General features: G+C 46.8%; 1 pseudogene; it reads right to left on the bottom strand.

Moving 5' to 3' along the window:
* Nucleotides 1–7,675: 7,675 nt before the first annotated feature.
* LOC119348908 lies at nucleotides 7,676–20,807 on the bottom strand (annotated as a pseudogene).
* Nucleotides 20,808–25,587: the final 4,780 nt, after the last annotated feature.

Below are 25,587 nucleotides of genomic sequence, written 5' to 3'. Positions count from 1 at the left end.
GTTTGTAGCATCCTCGGTCGCCAGTTGCAACTTCTCTGATTTCCAGTCGCCGGTCACCGCCTTGAATGGTGGTAAAAATTATTGTCTCTGGTAGTAGCAAAAATTTTGTGTGGTTGCAGCAACGTTGTCGCCGCCATCAAAGGGTTGCATCTTCTTCATGAATGATGTAGCAAATCATGTAGTCGGTAGTAGCAAAAAACTATGCAGTTGCAGCAAAAAAAATGTCACAGTCGTCTAGGCCGCATCATCTTCACGAATAATTTAACAAATGACATCGTTGATAGTAACAATTTTTGTCGCTCGTAGTAGCAGAAACGCTCCTCCGTCGCCTAGTTCCAGCAACTCGCTCCAACGGTTGCAACATCGCTTGTCGGGCCATCGTAGCATTCCGCCGTCGAGGTCCCCGCAGTCGCCACGCGCCGTAGTCGCAACTCCTCGCAGCGCCCCTCCCTCCGTCCTCGCTCGCTTTTGCAGGAAAACAACATGGATAGGGGAAGCGCCCGCGAAGGAAGAATTAGCTCCGGGGAAGGGGGTTGGCAGCCATCTTCGGCGAGATGTTGTCAGGCATAGTCGAGGAGGTTGCGGCAAGAAAAAAGCTGCAGTGCAGCACGAGGTGGTCCCGGGCGACAAGATAATGGAGAATACAGGAGCAGGGGTGGCGGTCGGACCCCGCACTCTACGTGTCGCGCTTCAATTTGTTGGGGGGTGCGCGCGTGGTATGCGACCGGCGGACGCACCGTCCCCAAACGTTTTTCAAGAGATTTTGTGCTTCACCTCGTCGGCTCAAACTCAAAGGTTTGCTCCAACACCTTGTAAAAGTGTGTTTTTTTTTACTTTTCCGAGACTATTTTTTCCAATTTGCACAGTATCATGTCCAGCTTAAAGAACTCAAAAATAAGAAGTCCAAAGTACATAGGTCCTGCAAAAATGGACAATCACAACCGAAGACATCATTTAGCTGGGAATTATTTAAGCCCAACTTCACTTCTTCTTCTTCTAGCTCGAGCTGCCTCGCACAACTCTCGCATATCTCAAAGTTTCTCTCAAGAACACAGAGGACAAGGACACAACACACAGGCAGCATACCACGGTCCTGACAGAGATTACATTTTTCTTAGGCCCCTCCCCCTCGGCTCGGCACATACCGTCACCGTGGCGCGGCAACAGACCGGCGCACTTACAATGAGTACACGGAGGGCGTTTTATACCCAAGCTACACACATCAGCACACGCACTCACACGACCCGGCCACCACACCGGCCACTAACCCAAGCATCATGGGCGGAGACAGGCCCCAGGCAGCCGGGCAGCTGCCTGGGGCGTGAGGCCCATCTCCTGTAGACTAGGACGAAGGCGGCCTGGGGCGTAAGGCAGGCCCATCTCCTTTGTTCGTTGCCTGCCTGCCAGCCCGACTCCCCTTTCCCCGACTTGGACGAACGAGGCGTGGTTCTGTGGCTGCGTCCTGCCCGCCGCCGCCGCCGCCTGCCGTCGTGCCTACCCGGCCGGCCAGCTCCATCCTCGGCCCCCGCCCCCTCCCCGCCCTCCTTCCCGCAAGCCCCTTTCGATCCCCTTCTGCAGCAGCAGGTTGCGCCGCTGCGGGCTGCTGCCCTGTCCGGCGTCCAAATCCCCTTCTAGGGCATTAGGTTACTATGTATCCAGTTGAATTTCGCATTCATGATCTAGGCATCTAGCTGTACTATCTATCCAAATGTTTTTGTCTCCAATTATGGAAGTAGTTTCATTGATATCATATAATTGATGCTTTAAAATGATGTTGCACATTTGAAAAGAATTCAAGCATCAGCCTTACAGTACTAGTATTAATGTGCACAAGTAAATTCTAAAGCTAGCGCAGCGTAAGAAGGAATGAAGCAGCCATTCAGATATATATCTTATTGCTGCATTTAGGTGTTCAGATTAATACCAGTAATGTCAAGCAAACAGTACATTGATCATGCAAGTTGCCAACCAAATCATGACCTGTTGTTGCTTGATGCCACTATTATGCACTGATTTGCATTTCAAAATGTATCTTTGAAGGTTTAGCTTCTTCTGCTATTGAAGATGTAGTCATGGGAGGCGCAGATTAATCAGTCCTTTGATTTGGTATCAATCTTTTGTATCATCTATAATACATATTGTCTTTTGATTTGTCATTCTTTATTAGTTGACCCATCATGGAACAAATACTGCCTTTGAGATAATGGTTACTGTCATGTGGGGCGCTGCGTACAGGCGCGGGTCGCGCGCCCAGGAGCAGCAGCGGACGGCCATGGCTGGCGAGGCATGATCGGGGCAAGGAGTCCTGATCCTGCGTTGGTTCCTAGAGTCCAGGGATAGTTAGTTTCCTAGTTTGTTAGAAGCGTAGTTAGTTTTCTAGTTTGTTAGAAGCCCATAAGGCCTATATATATCCTGTAATCTGCATCCTTGGACACAAGCAATAAATCATTATCTCCTACCTCTTCCTCTACTCCTAATCCCCTTCTCCTGCGCCATTGAGCAGTTAGGCAAAAACCCTAGCGCTCCTATCAACCGAGACTACGAACTACGTAGTCGAGGTCCTGCTGTCTTGGACACCGAGGTCCTGCTGTTTTGGGCACCGAGGTCCTTGACAACTTGGTATCAGGTTCCAGGCGATCCTCTTCCTCGTTTGCGCTCCATCCGCAGCCCGCCTCCACCCTTGCGTCCACGCCAAGCACACCTCCATCGCCACCATCCGCCGCCGCCTCGGTCACTTCCGGCATGGCAGAACCAACCACCGCTGATCTGGCCAAGATGATCGAGGCCTTGACTGCCACGGTGGCGTCCCTGCAGACGTCCGTCACCGCACTCCAGAAGGACAAGTCCTCCTCCTCATCGAGCGCTGACGGAGGCCATGATGGGCAGCACCACAATGATCGGCCGCCCCGGTTTCAGAAGATGGACTTCCCCAAGTTCGACGACAAGTCCGATCCTCTCGCATTCATCAACAGATGCGAGTCCTTCTTCCATCAACAACGGATCGCCGAGAAGGAGAAGGTGTGGATGGCGTCCTACAATCTCGAGGGTACTGCCCAACTATGGTATATGCAGGTCCAGCGCGACGAGGGCACACCTCCGTGGCGCCGCTTCACCGAGCTGCTCAATCTCCGCTTCGGGCCACCTCTGCGCGCTAACCCGCTAGGCGAACTAATGGCGTGCAAGCGCACGACGTCCGTCGTCGACTTCCAGGAGCGGTTTGAGGCGCTCCTTCCCCGGGCAGGCACCTTATCAGAGACACAGAAGGTTCAGATCTTCACCGCGGGACTTCAGCCACCCCTCAGCCTCGACGTGGAAATCCACAACCCGCAGTCCCTCACCGTCGCCATGAGCCTCGCCCGCAAATTGGAGCTGCGCGACCAGTGCGCGCTCACCTCCGCGCCACCGATGCGTTTTCAGCAGAAGGGCATCCTGCCGGCGCCCGTACCATGCCTCGCGCCCCCCGCACCGGCTCCACCAGCCGCACCCCAGCATGCCCCCAGTCTTCCGGAAGGGCGCCAAATCAAACGCCTGTCACAGGCGGAGATGGAGGAACGCCGTCGCCTGGGCCTATGCTTCAATTGTAATGAGAAGTTTGGCAGGGGCCACAACCGCGTGTGCCAGCGCATCTTTCTCCTCGACCTGGCGCCGGACGACGACGACGACACGGCCTCCGCCACCACTGATGCATCGCCGACCGACCCTCAGATCTCGCTACACGCAATCTCTGGCGTGCGCACAAGCGAGACCATGCAGATGCATATCACCCTCGGGGGTGTCTCCCTCCTCGCCCTGATCGACTCAGGCTCCACCCACAACTTCATCGCCGAGGAGGCGGCCGCTTGTGCTACGCTGCCCTCCCCCACCACCGAGAAGATGCGCGTCACGGTGGCCAACGGCGAGCGCGTTCCGTTCCAGGGCGCGTACCGCGCCGTGCCCTTCCGCATCGACCAAGAGGCATTCTCGGAGGATTTCCTCGCCTTGCTGCTCGCGGGCTACCACGTCGTCCTGGGCACGCAGTGGCTTGCGACGCTTGGACCGATCCTGTGGGATTTCCGCGCCCTCTCCATGATGTTCTGGCGGAGGGGCCATCGGGTGTGCTGGCACGGCATTGCAGGGCCGGACGGACCAGCCCTGAAATCGTGCAGCGGCCGCGACTTCCTCGACGCCATCATCACCGAGTTCGACGGCATCTTCGCCGAACCCTCCGGCGTGCCACCACCCCGCAGCCGCGACCACGGCATCACCCTGCTGCCCGGTTCCGCCCCGGTGGCCGTCCGTTTGTATCGCTACCCGGCCGCGCACAAGGACGAGCTGGAGCGTCAGTGCGCCGCCATGCTCGCCCAGGGCATCATCCGAGCGAGTTGTTCCGCATTCTCATCGCCGGTACTGCTGGTCCGCAAGGCCGACGGGTCCTGGCGCTTCTGCATCGACTACCGCGCCCTGAACGCCATCACCGTCAAGGATGCGTTTCTGATCCCGGTGGTAGACGAACTCCTCGACAAGCTCCGGCGCGCTCGTTTCTTCACCAAGCTCGACTTGCGCTCCGGCTACCACCAGGTGCGGATGCGTGCGGAGGACATCCCAAAGACCGCCTTCCGTACCCACGACGGCCTCTACGAGTTCCTGGTGATGCCGTTCGGCCTCTGCAATGCGTCGGCGACGTTCCAGGCCCTCATGAACGATCTGCTGCGGCCGTACCTGCGCCGCTTTGTTCTCGTCTCCTTTGACGACATCCTCATTTTCAGCGAGACGTGGGCCGACCATCTCCGACATGTGCGCACCGTCTTCACCGTCCTACACCAGCACCGGCTCTTCGTCAAGCGATCCAAATGCGCGTTCGCCGTCGAGTCGATCTCCTACCTGGGTCACACCATCTGCGCTGCAGGAGTGGCCATGGATCCGGAAAAGGTGCAGGCAGTGGCCGAATGGCCGCAGCCACGCTCGGTGCGCGCAGTCCGGGGGTTCCTCGGCCTTGCGGGGTACTACCGCAAGTTTGTCAAGGAGTTTGGCGTGGTTGCCGCGCCACTGACGGCCCTCCTTCACAAGGATGGTTTCTCCTGGTCGCCGGAGGCGGCAACAGCTTTTACCGCCCTCAAGACGGTGGTCACCACGGCTCCCGTCCTCGCGTTGCCGGATTTCACGCAGCCGTTCATCGTCGAGTGTGACGCCTCTACATACGGCTTCGGGGTTGCCCTTCTTCAGGACCAGCACCCGGTGGCTTTCTTTAGCCGGCCGGCCGCGCCACGTCACCGTTCCCTGGCAGCATATGAACGGGAACTCATCGGTCTGGTGCTCGCTATTCGTCATTGGAGACCATACCTCTGGGGGCGCCAATTTGTGGTAAAAACGGATCACTGCAGTCTCAAATTCCTACTTGACCAGCGTTTGGCAACCTTTCCGTAGCATCATTGGGTCGGCAAACTACTGGGGTTTGACTTCACCGTGGAGTACAAGGCCGGTAGTACAAACACGGTGGCGGACGTCCTTTCCCGCCGCGACACGGAGGAGACGTCGCTCATGGCGATATCGGGTCCTCGCTTCGACTTCATCGATCGCCTCCGGCAAGCTACGTCCACCGACCTGGTGCTCGTCGCGCTGCGTGAGGATATCACGGCGGGTACGCGGCAGCAGCCGTGGTCGCTCTCCGACGGCCTCGTCACTTTCAACGGCCGCCTCTACATTCCGCCGTCGTCCCCGCTACTCCAGGAGCTCCTCACCGCAGTGCACGACGACGGGCACGAAGGCGTCCTGCGCACCTTGCATCGTCTCCGCCATGACTTCCACGCACCTAACCTTCGCAAGACGGTGCAAGAGTACGTCCGCACCTGCGGTACTTGCCAGAGGTACAAGTCTGAGCACTTGCACCCCGCCGGTCTGCTGCTGCCGCTGCCGGTGCCCACGGGCGTGTGGACTGACGTCGGCATCGACTTCGTGGAAGCGCTCCCTCGCGTGGGCGGGAAGTCCGTCATCCTCACCGTGGTGGATCGCTTCAGCAAGTACTGCCACTTCGTGGCGTTGAGCCACCCGTACACGGCAGAGTCGGTGGCACAGGTGTTCTTCGCCGAGATCGTGCGCCTCCATGGCGTTCCGCAGTCCATGGTTTCGGACCGCGACCCCGTCTTCACCTCGGCGTTTTGGCGGGAGCTCATGCGCCTCACCGGGACGAAGCTGCACATGACGTCGGCATTTCATCCTCAGTCGGATGGCCAAACGAAGGCTGCTAACAAGATCATTGTTATGTACCTGCGTTGCCTCACAGGGGATCGTCCGCGCCAGTGGCTACGGTGGCTTCCCTCGGCCGAGTACATCTACAACACCGCCTACCAGACGGCGACCCAAGAAACTCCGTTCAAGCTCATGTATGGCCGCGATCCTCCCACTATTCGTTCTTACGAGTCAGGCGACATGAGGGTGGCGGTCGTGGCAAAAAGCATGGCGGAGCGAGACGAGCTACTCGCTGATGTCCGCTATCGACTACAGCAGGCGCAGGCGGTCTACAAATCCTACTACGACAGACGCCATCGCGACGTCAGGCATGTAGTGGGCGATTGGGTGTGGCTTCGTCTTCGCCAGCGCGCCGCATCTTCTCTCAACTTGCCAACCAGGGGCAAGCTCAAGCCACGCTTCTACGGGCCATACCGCATTTCCGAGGTCGTCAACGACGTCTCCTACCGCCTTGAGCTACCGGTGCGCTCGTGCCTCCATGATGTGTTCCACGTGGGCCTCCTCAAGAAATTCTTCGGCACGCCTTCAACTGCACTGCCGGGTTTGCCTCCAACCCACAACGATGCGGCTGTCCCAGAACCAGAACGCGTGACTCGTTCACGCCTCGCACGTGGCGTGTGCCAGCTCCTTGTCCACTGGAAGGGCGAGGCGGCGTCATCGACAACATGGGAGGATCTTGACAGTTACGTCGAGCGCTACGCCGCTTTTCAGCTCGAGGACGAGCTGCTCGTCGAGGGGGGGAGAGATGTCATGTGGGGCGCTGCGTACAGGCGCGGATCGCGCGCCCAGGAGCAGCAGCTGGCGAGGCATGATCGGGGCAAGGAGTCCTGATCCTGCGTTGGTTCCTAGAGTCCAGGGATAGTTAGTTTGCTAGTTTGTTAGAAGCGTAGTTAGTTTCCTAGTTTGTTAGAAGCCCATAAGGCCTTTATATATCATGTAATCTGCACCCTTGAACGCAAGCAATAAATCATTAACCCTTGGCAGCGATCTCCATCCCAAAATAAAACAGAGTTTGAATCATAAGCGTTGCCTAGGTAATCTATCTTGGATTGGATTTAGTTTTCTACAAATATGTGTTATACATTAACCGAGGTATCTCATCTTCAACCCGCCCAAAATAAAATAAAATAGCCCATATAACATAGTTTGGACGTTTGGTTCGCAGGTTCCACGGAGAGTTTTTAAAATAACAATAGAATTACATAGTAAGAAGCCTCCAAAAACATAGGAAAAAATCCATCATGTGCTTAGATGCCCTCTTTATATCCACAAACTTTGACCAAAATATTTTTCATTTGTAGGCTACACAGAAGAGATGAACATGTGGGGAAAAAACGGAGCAGGATTTTAATTTTGAAATGCATTTTTCATATGGATCTATTTTTAAAAACCACATAGTCACTGTAGACAGTAGAGAATCTAACTAAGCCAATGGAAATAAAAACACTCATAAAAAGCTCAGAGCTACTTGCGAAAATACACATCAACCCAGGGCGTCGCCGTCACATAGCAATAGCAACGAGACAAAGACCACATAGAAATCTCAGACACGATGGGCTTTAAGGTACTTATAAGTTACCGCAGGTACCACGAAACGTTCTGCTGGCACTACTAGTATATTACTGCCAGCATAAGGGGACGTTTTGCCCAGCTAGGCCATGTTCTTCTAAAGGTTCAGGTTGCATGGCCAATGGAACCAACCAGCACAGGTTGCTAGAGCGCTGAGACGTGCAATAGCGCTAACCCTTATGTACACACCAAAATCAGGCACAGCTGATTCTGGAACAAGCTTACCACCCACTGCCACCACCATTGCCGGCATCCCCGCCCTTGTTGCTGTCCCATCCGCCACTGGCCGCCTTGTCCCAGGAACTGCCGCCACCGCCACCTTGGCTCCCGCTCCCTTCGGCCTTGTCCCAGGATCCTTCCTTCTTTGAACCACCTTCTGAAATGGCATGGGAGAGAGACTTGAGTGCTTTGAATTGGATTGTAAAATTAGCATAAGAAATGCCCAATAGACAAAGACATTGAACAGACTGAAGCACGAGAAAATTGATGGACGCCAAGGGGGCAAAAAAAGGTGAAAACACTGAGAAGCTAAAACAAACTCGAGTCTTTTTCACTCTTTGCAGTGAAGGATCCTCAGTGGTCATACCTGAGCCTCCGGTTCCTTTTGACGAATTCCAGCTATCTTCATTGCTCTTTCCCCATGATCCTCCTCCTTCGCCTGCGGATCCTCCAGTACCAGCAGTAGTGTTGCCAGGAGGAGCACCCCACTGACCCAGGATAGAGGATCCATTGCCAGAAGCTCCTCTACCAGCTGTAGTGCCGCCAGCAGGAGCAGCCCACTGACCCAGGATAGAGGATCCATCGCCAGAGGATGGCTTGTTTTGACTCCAGGAGTTGTTTCCGTCCTTCTTTCCTGCCTGATCATCTCCACCAGATGGTTTTGGAGCTCCCCAGCTATCGTTGTTGTCACTCCCCCAGCTGGACTTGCCCTTTGAGAAAGATTGATCCCCTTCAGTGCTTCCCTTTTTATCAGCATTCCAAGCAGAAGAGTGAGACCAGCCACCACCACGGTCTTGACTGGAGGCCCTTCCCTCATTGTTGTCATTTCCATTGTTTCTGTAACCACCACCACGGCCTCTGTTTCCCCTGCCAGAGCCCCAACTGACACCATCCCCATCTCCTGACCCAAAGTTGTTGCCTTGATTGCGATCACCTCGACCAAAGCGGCCTCTACCCCTTCCTCTGCCACCATCGGAATCCCTACTGTTCCACTGATCTTCAGACCTTCCTCCACCTGATCCATCATTTGTGTTGCCTCCTCCATTCCATGAAGATCCACTGTCCCCAAACCTTCCCCTACCTCTGCCACGATTCCCACGTCCAAATCCACCCCTACCATATCCAGCATTATCATCACCATATTTTGGCTTGTTCCAAGCAGGTTCTTGATCTCCACTTGAGGAACTTGGTTTGCCCCAAGAAGATGAGCCAGCATTGTTCCAACCCCCATCATTCCCATTGCCCCCTTTAGTACTCCAGGGGTCAGCTTTTTCCTCTGCTGCAGTAGAAGACACCTTGCTTGCCCATGGATCAGTTTCTTGCTCTTTGCCTGCCGAGAGAATCAAATACAAGCACCGCAAGGTGCCACAAGGAAAATATATTCAAAATTTAGCCCAAATGTCAAGCAGGGTATCAAATATGATTAATTGAATTAGTCCCTAAGCACCTTTAGTAGTAGAACTGGTCTTGTTTGACCACGGATCACCTTGTTGTTTTTCACCTAAACATGAGAACAAAAGATAAGCTTGTGGTACATGCATCAACTATCAAGCAAAAAATGAATAACTTTGCTTCAGAACTACCTGATGCAGCATCCTCCCATTTTGCCCCAGTGTTACAGGAAGACTCTTTCGCCTTCGTATTCCACCCATCATTGTTCTCAGCACCTGCAGCCTTGCTTGACCAAGCATCAGTTTGTTGTTCTTGGCCTACAAGATACAGAAGTCAGCACATAACTATAGCTCAAAGCATCAAACCAAATACAAAATGGTTATTGCAATTATATCTTCATCACCTTTAGCAGTCACCTTGCTTGCCCAAGGATCACCTTGCTCGCCTACACAAGAGCATATAAAAGTGAAACTTGCAGCATATCGAGTACTTGTGCCACGATTTTAAATACTATCAATACTCAGCACATGCAATAGAAGCCATCTTGCTAAAGCCAAGGATCAATGTGTGCTTTACCAACACTCAACAGTCAACTAGTCAATCAAGAGTAATAAAAGAGGCACAATTCTAAGCAGCATGAGATATTTACTAGTGTATTCCTGTTGAACATCATTAAAGTAGCACGAGATTAAAATATGTATTGCATTGACGGAATTTTTTATGGAAAATATCAAATTTGATATACGTGATCCAGAACACAGAAGTACACATTTACCAACAATGATCATTAATAAAGCTACAACTCTGAATGGGGCTGCTCACCTCCAGAGAGTTTTTTATCCTCCGAGGAGTTCCAAGTGGGAGTCTGATTTTCATCACATGGCTTGGTGCCTTCATTGGCACTCCAAGGCTGACTGTTTCCCCAGTTTGGTGTATCACTACTCCTTTCCTTTCCAAACTCAGAACTACCTCGATCTCCATTTCTCCAACCGTTGTCTCTTCCTCCCCCTCGTCCTCCATACTGGCCCCTCCCTCTTCCCCTCCCCCGGTATCCACCAGAATCTCCACCTTCATTACCTACCTGTGTATCAGACCCCCAAGAGGGCTTTGCAGAACTGTCATTATGCCATGAGCCCTTTCGGCTTTCTTGGTCATTTCTGTCACCAGAATCCCAAGATTCCCGGCCCCGGCCTCTCCCACGTCCTCGCCCGAACCCACGGCCACCTTCAAAGTTTCCAGAAGGTCTGCTCCAGGTGCTATTCTGATTATCCCCCTCAGCTGCCTCTCCCTTGTTCCAGCTTGATGAACCAGCACCGCCAAAAAATTTCGGTTTACCCCAATCACTGCCACCAACTTGGTCTGATGAGCCAGCTTTGTTCCAGTTCCCACTTCCATTATTTGTTTCTTCAGACTTGGCACCTGAATCTTTTGGATTGCCCCATGCTTCATCTTGTCCTTGGCCCACAGCAACAGTATCCCAACCTCCAGAGCCACTGTTTTGGCCTGACTCTTTTGACTTCCCCCAGGCATCATCTTGAACAACAGGCAAAGTAGCAGATTTAGCCCAGGCATCATTATCATCTGAGCCGACACAAATAGCAACAGTGGTATCCCAAGACCCACCCTTGTCTGCGTCTTTCGGAACTGTGCCTTTTTCTTGATCTTGGTTTGACTTGCCGAAAGGTTGGCCCCATCCTTGACCATCACCCTCCAACTTCTTCTCTGGTGACCATGATGACTTCTCCCAGCTATCTGCTTCTTTCGTAACTACTTCTTTGACCTTACTGCCCCAAGGATCTGTATCACCACCAGTTGCCGTGTCCACCTGATTGCATGCCTCACCCCAGTTGCCACTCTTTTCACTATCCTTGACTGCTCCTCCACCCCAAGAGCTGCCACCAGCATCAAATCCACCACCTCCAGCTTCTTTACCCCAGGCATTGTCGGTGGAGCTTTCCTTTTGTGTAGTGCTGTTGTTCCATATATCAACAGCTGCAGATGTTGTTTTGTTACCCCATGGATCAGAATCACCATCAGCAGAAGATATTGGTTTCTTAGACCAGGGATCAGCTTCTGTTTCTCCATCTGAAGATGTAGAAATTACTGAATCAGCAAAATTATAAAAACCTCAAGATAGAGGAAACTTTCCAGATAAGATTTGTCACTGCTGCAGAAATATGATATTTTTTACTTCCTAGAAACTGAAAATCAAGATTATACTACAGATGAATGTACACGCTTTGCATCCCTCTAATGCTTTACAATGCACCATGACATAAAATCCTACTGTGTGCTTATCTTCAAGGATGAAGGTGCATTCATTGATGCATAAAAAAAAATTACCAGTTACACCCATTAGAAACCAATATGCAAGACATTATTTGCTACACTACAGGCACAGTATTCATGTATCGCGGATTTTACGACATATATATCTACCCTCAGTCCACAGTTATCTGGACTCTACTGATAACACACACAACACACAGAGGAGGGGTGATACCAACTGCTTTTTTATAAACAGAAACTGAACCAGCCATCCTAGCTGAGCAAATCAGACAAAAGGAAATAACCTTGATATTCTGGACTAAACTTATTTCTATAGCTAATGTCATGACTTAGAATTTGGAGCCATACTTGTGTTGCTGGTTTTGTTTTATACCACATGATGCAGCTCAACAGTGACATGAAGAGAAGGCAAAATTGTCTGTTAACTGTGTGGGCATGTACTCAGCAAAATCACATAGTTATGCACAAAGCAAAGATTGAGAAGGCTAGTTGGTAACAAATGGGATGTCAGGCATCCAAATCTATAACAACCTAGAAATATCCAGTGCCATCCAGTTTTAAAGCCCGAGTTTTCCCTTGGAAGCAAGTCCCCTATGACCTAACCCATGCAGTTTTTTATCCACTCGCCGCTTTACCATAAATGATACTACCACTCCGTTTGAGCGGTAAGTAATTCCAGACGGAGGGAGTACTCTGTAGCCTTATGATCAGATGAATCAGGGGACAAGCAAGCTCTTGACATGAGTAGAGCATGGTGTTACATGTGCAACATCCAGTAAACCCTGGTAGATAGCATAGCTGATGGAGTGTGGTTGACAGATGATAAGAGGTGTAAAGATTATTCTAGAGGGTATAAAAACATCAAATAAGAACTTGCCTTCGGATAGTGGACAATTATTGTTGGCATGACTACTTTATACATGTATCAACTACACATAATATATCCCCAACTCCCTAGTGCAAAGGCGTAAAATGTACGTTTATACATTGCAATGCTTACGAATAATTGCTGCAACGCATGTAAATACCAGTTTTTATATTTTGATGACACAAGACATTGCTGCAACATACTCCCTCTGTTCCTAAATATAAGTCTTTGTAGAGATCCCAATATGGACTACATACAGAGCAAAATGAGTAACTCTACACTCTAGACTACATCTATATACATCCATATGTAGTCCATATTGAAATCTTTAAAAAGACTTATATTTAGGAACAGAGGGGGTACTATACAAATAATTATATTTTTTAGGGAATATTTATCACAAGAAAGCAATACAAGTCTCTAATATATCCAAATACGGACACGTAATGTGTAGATGCGTAAATGCTCTGTGCAATATTAAAAATGGCAAAATAAAAACATGCCAGTCGAAGGGTTAGAGAAGTTGGATAACTTGGCAACCCTTCTACAACATAATCATCTACTGCAACATTTTTTGATTAATAACCTTCTAACCAGAATGAACCTCTTATACAGACAAGTTAATTTGTGATTTGTTTATGAGGAAATGCCCCTTCTCATCCTGCCTGTTAGTACTGTTGACCCACACACAAACTAAATTGATATGTCCCATAACACTCCTAGTGGGCCAAACCTATCCCTTAATTGGTCCACTTCTTGCACCAATTCAAGGCCTTATTTAAATTACAGACTGGATAACTGATGAGATGTCTGATATTCTGGCAAGCATTTCCAATGGATAAAAATGATGCAGTGATGAACTATCATTGTGATCAAATAACACAAAAATCAACGAAGCTCCAAATTATACGAAATGGAGGCTCCCAACCATGCTACCAAATAGGAAGGCGAAGGGCAGGCCTAAAACTAGACATTACCTGCATTCTGGGCTGGTAACGCAGAACTTGAAAAAGGTTGCCAAGAATCACTGCAGCAGATAATAAAACTATTATGTGACTGGTAATTAGTACTGATGCAAATAATAGGTACACAGGCCATTTATTCCTCCGAGCGATATTGTACAGAATCTGTAAGTGTAGTGATCCCAACAAGAAAGAATCTAATACTCCCGCCATTCCAAAACATAGTGCATTATTTTTTCCAAGCTCAAACATGTCCATGTTTGACTAGGTTTATAGAAAAAATATCAACATTTAGCAAATAAATAAATATGAAATATATTTCATAATGAACATAATGATCTGAATTGGTATTGTAGATATCGATATTTTTCTCTATAAACTTGCTCAAAACATAGAGAAGATTGACTTCTCAAAAAATATATACACCTTATATTTTGGAACATAACTACATGAAATATATAATTGCATATAAATGATAGCATTACACAAAAACGACAAAGTAAGTTCAACGAAAGGTTAAGGTTGCTACCCTTCCTTAGCAACCTTTTTCTCATGGTTGATAACAGTTACATTAGCAAGTCAACCTCACAACCCCATTTTGATGGATGGGTAGCTCTAAACTGCTCCCATCCCCTAACCCAGTTTGGCTTGTTTAAAAGAAACCAGCAAGGAACTGAAAAATATGAAACAAACCTGCCAAGAGATGTAAATCCATTGTCCCATGAGGTTTTAGCAGCTTCTGAACATAAATTTAGAATCAATGTAAGTAACAAAAAGAATGTATTACAATACCAAACTTATGAGGTGCTATAATTAAAAAAAAGTCTTCTACACCTTATAAACAGTTCTACATTCAGTTTTCAATTTCTCACATCTCAAAAAATCAATCAGACTGAGCAGATCGTCTCATTATAGGCAGTAGGTCCGCCACAAATAGTTTTGGAGAAGATCAGCAACACTTTTCCCTTGTACACGCAATAGAAACTAATCTAGCAAGTAGAAATAGATGGTATACATATGAACACAAACTTACCGGTGAATGGTGTATCCTGAGTTCCAAAATTACCAGATGGAGCATTGGACGAGTTATCCCTGGTGTGACATATAACACAACGAGAAGCAAATGTGGAAATGAAATTATACATCAATGACTACTCATGCAGTTACACATCACTAAAACAAGCAACAATAAGTAAGAGAAGCTTGAAACATGATTTGTCTGCTTACCCTCTTTTAGTTGGGACTGAAAGAAACTCTGCTTGCACTGCAACATAATACAAAAGAGTAAGGCATTGTCCATAGAATGGCTCCAGTACAAACATACTTACGAACTAACCTGTAACAATCTTCAGTAGAGAATCTAGCTTAACAGTTACATCATTTCTAAATATCCGAACTACACGGCAGAGATAACCCTTCAAAGGACCCCTTCGAAAACGCAGCATCTCTCCGATTTGGAAGAGTTGTTCTCTGGGTGCCCTGTAAGGCCTTTCATCTGTATGATCAAGGAAATCAGAACAGAACTTAACTTCTGCTGACAAACATCAAACTTCAAATGACAATACATAGAAAAAAAACATGGAACACTTACTATTTCGTTGTTCATTTTGCTCGGATGATATGAAAGCTGAATCCGAGAACATGGGAATAGGGTTGTCCTCCTGATACATATAAAACAAAGTGACCACAAGAACATTTCTGATCATTGACAGGTGGACGTAGTGCATCAAACATACCGAATTTGTCACGTCCCTCCTTTTCTTGACATTTTCACATGACCCACACTGAGCACAGAAAAATCCATTGTTCTCACTTTCACTTTCATCATATATAAAAAGTATTCCCATATACAAGTGCTTAACAACTCCTTGCTTGCCCTGCAAGATAACATCAAACAGATCAAAAAGGTGCCAGACGGAAGGAATTGGTTTATTAAATAATTGCAGGAACTGTGAAATCATAATTTGCAGCTATGGAGCATGTTAGTAGAACAAAAACTCATCTTACAAACTGCAAGGTTGGAACAATTAGCAGATACTTCACAAAAGTACATTCAATACACCAAATATACAATTATTTTAATCAAATGTTATCAATGGAAGAAAAAAATGCATAGTTCCACATACTGGCCAGAAAATAAGACATACTTCATAATAGCAGACTCCTGATTGAATGGAAATAAAAGTTTCACCTGAACTGGTCCTTCCAGAACTTTAACAGTGTCATTCATGGATATTGACTTGTTCTGATGGTCAACAGCTGTAAACATTTTGTCTACAACTCCTTTCTTAATATCTTGCTTTCTAACTGTCACAGCAGATCCTTCAGGGCCACCTTTTAAAATCTACGAGAAAACCAATCATTCTTAGAATGGTACGACGCAAAAATGTGGAACTCAAGAGTGCATGAGAAGAATACTACCTTAAAACCATCTTTCTCAACAGCAATAATCACTCCAAAATCTTTTCGGCTGCTCATTAGGACATAGAAATAATTATTGCATCCTGAAGCAAGTACTTACTCCTTCCGTTCAAAATTATTTGAAGTTCAAGCTTTGTCCTAAGTCAAAACTTAAAAGAAATTTGACCAAGTCTATAGGAAAATGTGCTAATAACTACAACATCAAATATATATAGTACGAAAGTACATTTTTATGATGAAGCTGATTTTGTGCTGTGGCTGTTGATACATTATTCTCTAGACTTGGTCAAACTTAAAGAAGTTTGACTTGGGACAAAGCTAGAACTTCAAATAATTTGGAACGGAGGGAGTAGTTGATAGTGACTAGTGAATAAAGACAACAAAACAGAGACTCACCCAAAGGTTACAAGATCATGGAGATTGAATTGAGCATCATCTTCATCATCATCACAGTTTTCAGTAGAAGTGGAACCTTTAAGATTTGATGCCTTGGAGCTTTTGCCTTTAGAAGATGCTGGTTTCTTCATATCTGATTCTCTGGGCACATTCCTTTTCTTATTATGACCATAGATGCCGGAGACCCAATCCATGTCATCAGCAGAACTTTTAATGCTTGGGCTAGAAGAGAACTTGAGAATCTCGGTATCCGTTGGTTGTATCCCCCAGTAAATCAAAGAACTAAGTGCAACTCTCTTATACAGGAAACCATCTTTGAACATCAGACCATCAAGCACTTCAAAAACATCACCAGTCTGACGATCACGCTTACTTTCGATATGAGGTCCAAAGAACCTAGGATCAAAAGATAATGGAAACAATGGCAGAGCCTGATTAGAAACAAATGGTAGTAGAAGGCTACTGGTTGTGGGACAAAGAAACATTGGACAGAAGCATTTACTCTAGCTCCTGCGAGCTGATTAGGCGTGGCGCAGGAACTGCTGCACCTTTTAGGGGAATACCACCACCCTGCAAAAGCCAACGCATATAACATGAGTCCCGTAGTGGTAATTCCAACTGTCAGCCATACAAGATGCAAAGGGGAAGTGAAAAGGAATACTCCCTCTGTTCATAAATATAAGATGTTTTGGGTATTTCAACATGGACTACCTACAGACTGAAATGAGTGGAACACTAAAAATGTGTCTACAGAAATCCGATTCAGAAAAAAGTTATAACATCTTATATTTGTGATTGGAGGAAGTAGTTGTTAACAAGCACATGAATAGAATTAAACATTCAGGTCACATGGTATCACAGGCAATATACATCACAAGGGTTCACATGTCATAATTTCTACTGTGCTATAAAATAATATGACAATCAAGTTTCTAGGACAAAGGTCTGAGCTTGATGCTAAAGCCCCCAATAAATACAAACTTAAATGCAGTACATAGTTCATCACTGCTGGCAAATGACGACGCAAGGGTTACAGGAAGTAGAGACCAATACATAGTAAAAATCAGCAGACATAATCTCATGATTGACAGGCAACAAGTTCAACAAAACAAGTTTGCGGCTACAGGAGGTATTATCAAACTGCAAAATTAGATGGCATAAGCAGGCATAAATTGAACTCAAACCAATAAAAGAGTTCCAGAGCTTTTACTGCCATAATGAAAAGATAGGATGCAGACAAAGGTGTAAGAGCATTACGAATTTTTTTGAAATAGCATGGAGATCAACTCTTGGTATAAGCTTTATCAGCACTTTTTTCCGCCCATCATCCGCACCGACGACCTAAAAGAAAAGGGATTGATGAACAAAGAATTTGAGAATATATTAAAATATCCCACACCCCTATTATGATACCTGTGCTAGATCTCCTTTGTAGTTTCCACTTTTCATGCGCACCCATGTACCTGGAGAGACTTCAAATGGTTTTGCACGAGTTGATAGCAAGCTACGAACTTCAGCTACAGGGACAGGACTAGTTCGGTTTACATAAACATCGCAAAATCCTTTGCATGCCTGTAGCAAGAGGTACCCATATGGTCAGTGGGTCATTTTGCAACCAAAAAATTCTGTACAGCATATAATTGGGCAGATCTTACAGGGGAAGAAAACTTTATCGACTGTCAAGGACAAATTTTGTTTTTCGAATATCCAATGAGAAGCATTTATTCTCCATTCTGACCTTCCAATTTTATTAATTTATATGGAAGAGAAAATTGAGAAGGGGAGCCTTGGCGCAGTGGTAAAGCTGCTGCCTTGTGACCATGAGGTCATGGGTTCAAGTCCTGGAAACAGCCTCTTACAGAAATGTAGGGAAAGGCTGCGTACTATAGACCCAAAGTGGTCGGACCCTTCCCTGGACCCTGCGCAAGCGGGAGCTACATGCACCAGGTTTTGTAAGAAATATGGAAGAGAAAATTGAATTGGAGTGTGTGAGAAATAGAAGGAAAAATGAATTGCAATGCACAGAGAAAACAAGACATTTTAAACCTTTAACAAATCTGATGTTGAAGTATCCCCCAATATTATCTGATACCACATATTGTAATGCATAGCTGGATATACAACATCTCATGTTGTTTAAATTGTTCTTAGGAACATGGATATGTTTATTCTTTAATGGAAGGATCAAACTACGTACCTCAGTAACGTCACAAGCCTTCTCAGCTTCAACAAAAACAGATCCTCTCACATGATCAAGTGAGAATGCTGAGATAATTGGCACTTTGGTACCGAACTTTTGCAGATGAAGAAACTTCTGCATGAAGCAGAAAGCCATTTGGCGCTCCCGCCCAATCTGAAATGCAGCTACATAAATAAGTGTCCGGCTATTAAATGCTAGGACATCATAAAGTCAAAACATCTAGCAATCACAAACCATGCATTTGACCCTCCAGATGATAGGATCTTTCACACCATCCATGGTAGACTCATCATCATCATATTGTTCAGTAGAGCCACCATAACCGGCATATCTCACACGATTAGAGTAACGGTCATTGATAAATTGCTCAAGTTCATCACCGCTCAGCTCCTCTTCCTTTACATTTCCAAGAAATGGAAGAGGGTGTGACCTTTCAACTCTTACACCTTTTGTCCTCCCCGCAGTGAAGAAACCTGCAGTGTTCATCAGTGGGACGACATCAGCAGAAATTGCAAAAGAATTGTTCAGATGGTGAAGGTAAACTGATCGTTGGTGCCTAGAAAGGACAAAAACATACAACTCCCTGGTAATTGTTCAAAACAAAACGTCAACTTTATAACCGGTCTATGGACCCTGTACATCAAAACCAGTTATTTACAACCACCCCTCATGCCCCTCGCCTCCTCTCCTCTTTTTCACCCTCTCCCTTCATCTCCCACCATCTATCCCTCTCTCTTCCCTTGCCATTTTATTTCCCACTCTCCCCTTTTTATCTTTACTACAGCGAGCAAGGCGGGGCAGCAACCCAGGCACCTTGATACCTGATCGACCACAAGGTGACAACTTATAAAGTTATAAACATAGTCCTCACCATGCACCACAAAAGCCAGCAGATGAAACTAACTATAAATACTATTCACTCCTTGGTCACTCAAAAAATTATGAACGAAAAAGATGTCACCCTTAGTCTGAGATTATTTCATATTTTTATGAAAAAACACCTTACAGACAAACAAGGGCAAGTGCACAAACATGAATTTAACAATTTTGCCCCTTGTGTCCTTGTAAAAAGTTGCAAATCTGCAGAATGTTGATATGTGCCCCTAAATGTGTGCCATCATTGTTAAAGGAAAAGGCTCCAATGACCTCTAACATGTCTGACTTAGTAACTCACAACAAACTTCATACAAGAAAACAACTTGATTAGGACCCAATCCGATGAAGTGCAAAAGCTAACATAGTTATGTATCTTAAAACCATTATTACAATGGTTCCTGTAAAATCCAAACTATTGTGGAAACCATCAACGACACATAATACAATATATACAAGACATGCTCTATCCCTGATGGCTAATGCAATGGTCACCAACTCAATGCCACGTAGAAGCAAGCAAACTTACTTGTGTACCATTAAACTGTATTGTAAGTGAGCTTTCCTAACAGGTGGTTCAAGCAAAAGGAGAAGCAACAAACCCCCCTTGGTAGTCATACCACGCCAAAAAACATATCACTTCACTTCCCCAGATGGCTTGCTAGGAACCTTCCATTCACAGAAGAAAAATACGATGCCGCGAATCAATTGGCCACGCATCAAACACCGAAAAAACAAAAACTTCTGGATATCTATTGGTTGGGATCCCATGGCCGGACTCTACGACTTCTAAAATGCAACCGTGGGGGTAGGTTGAATTTTGCCACGGCTATCTAGAGGTTACCGCTGTTAAAGGATGGGGAAACAAAAAACCCCAACCAACGAAATCCCAAACAAAGACAAACTAAAAACCCCAATCAGCACATAGACCTAACAAGGTCATCGAAGCACAACGAAGAATGCATTGCGCCGAACCCTAGACCCCAGCCGAACCAACTAATCGATGCCACCGAACCAACGAGGGCAGGGTTCGCCGGAAAGCCGATCCGTGGTCCCGTACCGTCGTCGAGGTCGTCCTGCAACTCCTCCGCCTCCTCCTCCTCTTCCTCCTCCTCGTCCTCCTCGTACTCGTCGTCGACGCCGGCGGCGTCGTCGACGAACTGGAGGACGCCGGAGCGGCCGCGGCGGCGCTTGGCGGAGGAGGACGAGGGGCCCGCGCCGCCGCGGCCAGCGCCGCGCCGCTTGGAGCCGGAGGAGGAGCCCGGGTCGTCGGTGGCGATCTGCTTGCCCTTCCCCTTCACCGCCATGGTGGGGGCGGAGGGGATCAGAGCGAGTGTGGTGTGGAGCGGAGAGTGGGGAATGGGGTGGGGAGGAGGAACGGCAGGTGTCGCGGTACGGTGGAGGAGGGGAGGTTTTAACCCAGGAGACCCCCCGGCGCCGTCTCCGAGGTGTGGCCTTTTTCGGATGCCCCCCTCGATTTGTTTGTAATTGTGCTTTGTGGGGGAGGGAACAGGCGATGGTGGTAGGTGGCGCGGGCCCGAGGGGTTCTCTCGCAATCCCAAAAGTTAAGAGGGGTAAAAGCAAACCCTAAAAATCACCGCACCTCTTGAGCCGTCGGATTCGATTTACAACGCGATCCCGATCGTCGGATTTTTACCCTTGTGTTGTGAGCCCCCGTAATATCCGAGCCCTCAGCGGGGTATTTTCGTCATTACACCAGGAGGTATATAAAAGGCTCGAATGTTCGTGATGGAAAACCTAGCCGCATCTTCTCCCTCTCCACCAAACCCTAAACCAGCCCTCCCCCCTCCTGATTCCTTCTGTCTCCCATCCCAAACCAGCCGCCGCCTCCAGCCCACACCGACGACCTCCTCTCTCCCAACTCCAACCATGGCACCGTCCCTACCCTCTCTCACATCGACGCTGGCGCCCACCACTGTTGTCTCCCCTTCTCGAGTAGGTAAGGCAGAGGCTAGATCCGCCACACCCAAAGCATTGCTTCTGTTGTGGTCATGTAGATCCGTTCTAGGAGAGGGGTGAGAGGGCCAGATCCCACCTCGCATGAGGAGTCGCATCATGACATTGCGGCATGGCAGTCGAACCCTCGCAGGTCTGTTCCGGCTGAGGAGTGAGGGGGCATGGAGCTCCGATCCAGCAGCCATGGAGCACGTCACAGTGAGGGGCTTCTTCCTCATATGGCCCTATGAGAGAGACCTTTGAGGGACCTCCCCCTCCTCCTTTGGATGCAAATTATGGCGCAAATTAGCTTTTTTCTTTGTCGTTGCTCAGGTTTTGTTCCTGCTTTCACGAAATTGGCTTCATTTTAGGGTAGCAAAATATTTGGTTTTCGAGATGCGATAAATCAATTTGGGCGAGACAAATTCTCCTTCGATTGGGCAGGATCCATCATTGCCCGCCCAATTAAATGGTATGTGTATAAATGTTTTTTGGACAGTTGTTGCGATCTGCAATTACCATATTCTGCAGTGTCATGATCTATGCCCCATCCATGTGTGTTATATTAGAAACTTAAACTCTTAACACTGTTTTTTTTGTAGCATGTTCACAAAGTTGCTTAATTTCTTCTCATGTAGCTAGGTGTGTGTCATGCAAACATGGAAGGGGATAGCAAAGAAAAGAGATCATGAATATGGTTTGTTTTCTCATAATTTTTGGAAGTATCTGATTGGGTGTGTGCTTTGAATATGTACACCTAAGCTGTCAATTCACCCTTTTGTACTCTCTAAATCTATGTGAATGTGAATGAGCTTTCAAATCTTGGGTGTGTGCTTTGAATATGTACACCTAAGGTGTCCATTCACCTTTTTGTATTTTCTAAATCAGTGTGAATGTTGATTAGCTTTCAAATTCTGCATTATAGAATAAATTGTTGTGGTTCATTGGCTTTTGTTTCAGGTGATAATAGTTATGATTGACTCACTAGGGTAGCCATGTCTTATTAAGAAGAATGCTAGCAAGCGGGCAGGTTGATGCAGTCGGTTGCTATTACATGGTTTCTTCATTTATTGATTGTTATAGCAATATTCTTGGGTATGATTGAGGTGTGATGTTGTCTTAGGGATTTAATAGGACTAGGGTTGTGATAGACTCTTTGTAATCTTTGCTCTGGGTGTTCCTTGGCATTGACAACGTGCATCATACATTTGATGATGTGAAGGTGTGCTCCCTAAGTTTCTTCATATGCATTGCTCATGTAGCATCTCTATCTTTTTGCAATATGCTCATATGTTGTATGGTTTTGAAGTTTACCGATCATGTGTATTTATTATCATGTCCTGCTCAGATTGACTATATAGCATTATTATATAACCCAAATTTTAGATGATGAGGTTCCTTTCTATGTTGTTTTAGAAGTGTTGATGGTAATGTTCAACATTGTATGCTAGAAGGAGAAGCGCAACCTCATCAACATATATAGACAGTCTGCTTTTGACAACACCATGATCGGCACCTTCGATATCTATGTCCACTATAATAGGGGATATATCATTGCTATTTATTTTTTTACCATGCTATTATATATTTCCACATTGCATATTAGCATATAGTTTCTTCTGTGAATCTTTAAATTTTGATCTCCATGTGATAATTTGAGTAATGTCCATTTGTGCATCTGTTCTTCTTTGTATTTCCAGCTTTACTCTATGTCTATGGAATGATTACATTAGCTTTGTAATTTACCTTCACTTCCATTTGTATCTTGATGTGAAAATAATAGTACTTGGCTAACAAGTCTTCCCATGATACATGATCATTATGTTATTACTATTGTGTCTCATGTGTTTCTATGAGAAGAACTTCCATCATGTTTCTCCAACACGCACTACACCTCCAATTTCATGGCATGTCATTTCAGCCATAATTCCTCTAGGTGGGCATACATAAATAAATAGAACTTTCAACTTGTTATAACCTTTAATGTAGTATGGTTTGGCTATCACGCCTCTTAATTTCCATTGTATTTCCAACAAATGATGTTGTTTCCTAATTTTTAGTAATTACAATATAAACCAATAGACATTCATATCTTTCCCTCGGTCTTTGGCTTGGTTTTCAACTCGGCTCTATTCAAGGTTATGTTTTACAACCATGTATCTGTAAGATGGGTTTCCTAATGATTACACGTGTGAAAGGCGGGTGATGCATGCCAAGCTACGGGAAGCTCAAAGCACAATCAATATTTTCAGCTACATCAACGCATCTCTAAGGCTCCTTGGAATGTGTACTCAACTCAAAATACAAAATATCAAGTGTATATGATTTTTAGACATGAAATTGAGGAACGTTGGCATTCAAAGATGGCCTTGCGAAAGCAGGACCAAACATGTGCAGGCTCAACCTGGCATGCGGGTCCAATGAGTCTGAGCTCTTGGCTCTGGCTGCAAACAGGGACTTGCAATTCATCTATAATGAGAAGTCAATGATTGCGATGATTGCAAAAGCCATCAGGATGTAAGTTGATGCAATTGGAGTCCTCATCCCTTATGGAAGATACTAGACCAACACAAGTAAATTAATAGTTCAGATACAAACTGTTCAAGATATCTTTCATTATTCTGGTAAATCAGTCGATATATCGCTTACCGGTGTCTGATCGATAAGATAAATAGGCTGATAAATCAACCGATATGGCGATAAATCAGTTGATATGCTGATAAACTGGCCAATTTGTTGGAAATATGCCCTAGAGGCAATAATAAATTAGTTATTATTATATTTCCTTGTTCATGATAATCGTTTAATATCCATGCTATAATTGTATTGATAGGAAACTCAGATACATGTGTGGATACATAGACAACACCATGTCCCTAGTAAGCCTCTAATTGACTAGCTCGTTGATCAATAGATGGTTACGGTTTCCTGACCATGGACATATTGGATGTCGTTGATAACGGGATCACATCATTAGCAGAATGATGTGATGGACAAGACCCAATCCTAAGCCTAGCACAAAGATCGTGTAGTTCGTATGCTAAAGCTTTTATAATGTCAAGTATCATTTCCTTAGACCATGAGATTGTGCAACTCCCGGATACCATAGGAATGCTTTGGGTGTACCAAACGTCACAACGTAACTGGGTGACTATAAAGGTGCACTACAGGTATCTCCGAAAGTGTCTGTTGGGTTGGCACGAATCGAGACTGGGATTTGTCACTCCGTGTGACGGAGAGGTATCTCTGGGCCCACTCGGTAGGACATCATCATAATGTGCACAATGTGACCAAGGGGTTGATCACGGGATGATGTGTTACGGAACGAGTAAAGAGACTTGCCGGTAACGAGATTGAACAAGGTATCGGATACCGACGATCGAATCTCGGGCAAGTACAATACCACTAGACAAAGGGAATTGTATACGGGATCGATTGAGTCCTTGACATCGTGGTTCATCCGATAAGATCATCGTGGAACATGTGGGAGACAACATGGGTATCCAGATCCCGCTATTGGTTATTGACTGGAGAACGTCTCGGTCATGTCTGCATGGTTCCCGAACCCGTAGGGTCTACACACTTAAGGTTCGATGACGCTAGGGTTATAAAGGAAGTTTGTATGTGGTTACCGAATGTTGTTCGGAGTCCCGGATGAGATCCCGGACGTCACGAGGAGTTCCGGAATGGTCCGGAGGTAAAGATTTATATATGGGAAGTCTTGTTTTGGTCACCGGAAAAGTTTCGGGTTTATCGGTAACGTACCGGGACCACCGGGAGGGTCCCGAGGGTCCACCAAGTGGGGCCACCAGCCCCGGAGGGCTGCATGGGCCAAGTGTGGGAGGGGACCAGCCCCAGGTGGGCTGGTGCGCCCCCCCACAAGGGCCCAAGGCGCCTAGGGTTTGGGGAGGGGGTGCTTCCACCTAACTTGGGGGGTAAGTTTCCCCCCTCTCCCCCCTTGGCCGCCACCCTTAGATGGGATTGGGGAGCCGCACCCCTTGGGGTGGAAACCCTAGAGGGGGCGCACCCCCCTCCCTCTCCCCTATATATACTTGAGGGTTTTGGGGCTGCCAACACATGAGTTTCACCTCTCCCTGGCGCAACCCTACCTCTCTCCCTCCTCCTCTCCCGCGGTGCTTGGCGAAGCCCTGCAGGATTGCCACGCTCCTCCATCACCACCACGCCGTTGTGCTGCTGCTGGATGGAGTCTTCCTCAA

This window comes from Triticum dicoccoides, chromosome 1B, assembly GCF_002162155.2.
Source record: "Triticum dicoccoides isolate Atlit2015 ecotype Zavitan chromosome 1B, WEW_v2.0, whole genome shotgun sequence".
NCBI classification, from domain to species: domain Eukaryota; kingdom Viridiplantae; phylum Streptophyta; class Magnoliopsida; order Poales; family Poaceae; genus Triticum; species Triticum dicoccoides.
The sequence above is the reverse complement of the archived record's forward strand: the minus strand, read 5'-3'. Positions and strand labels throughout refer to the sequence as shown.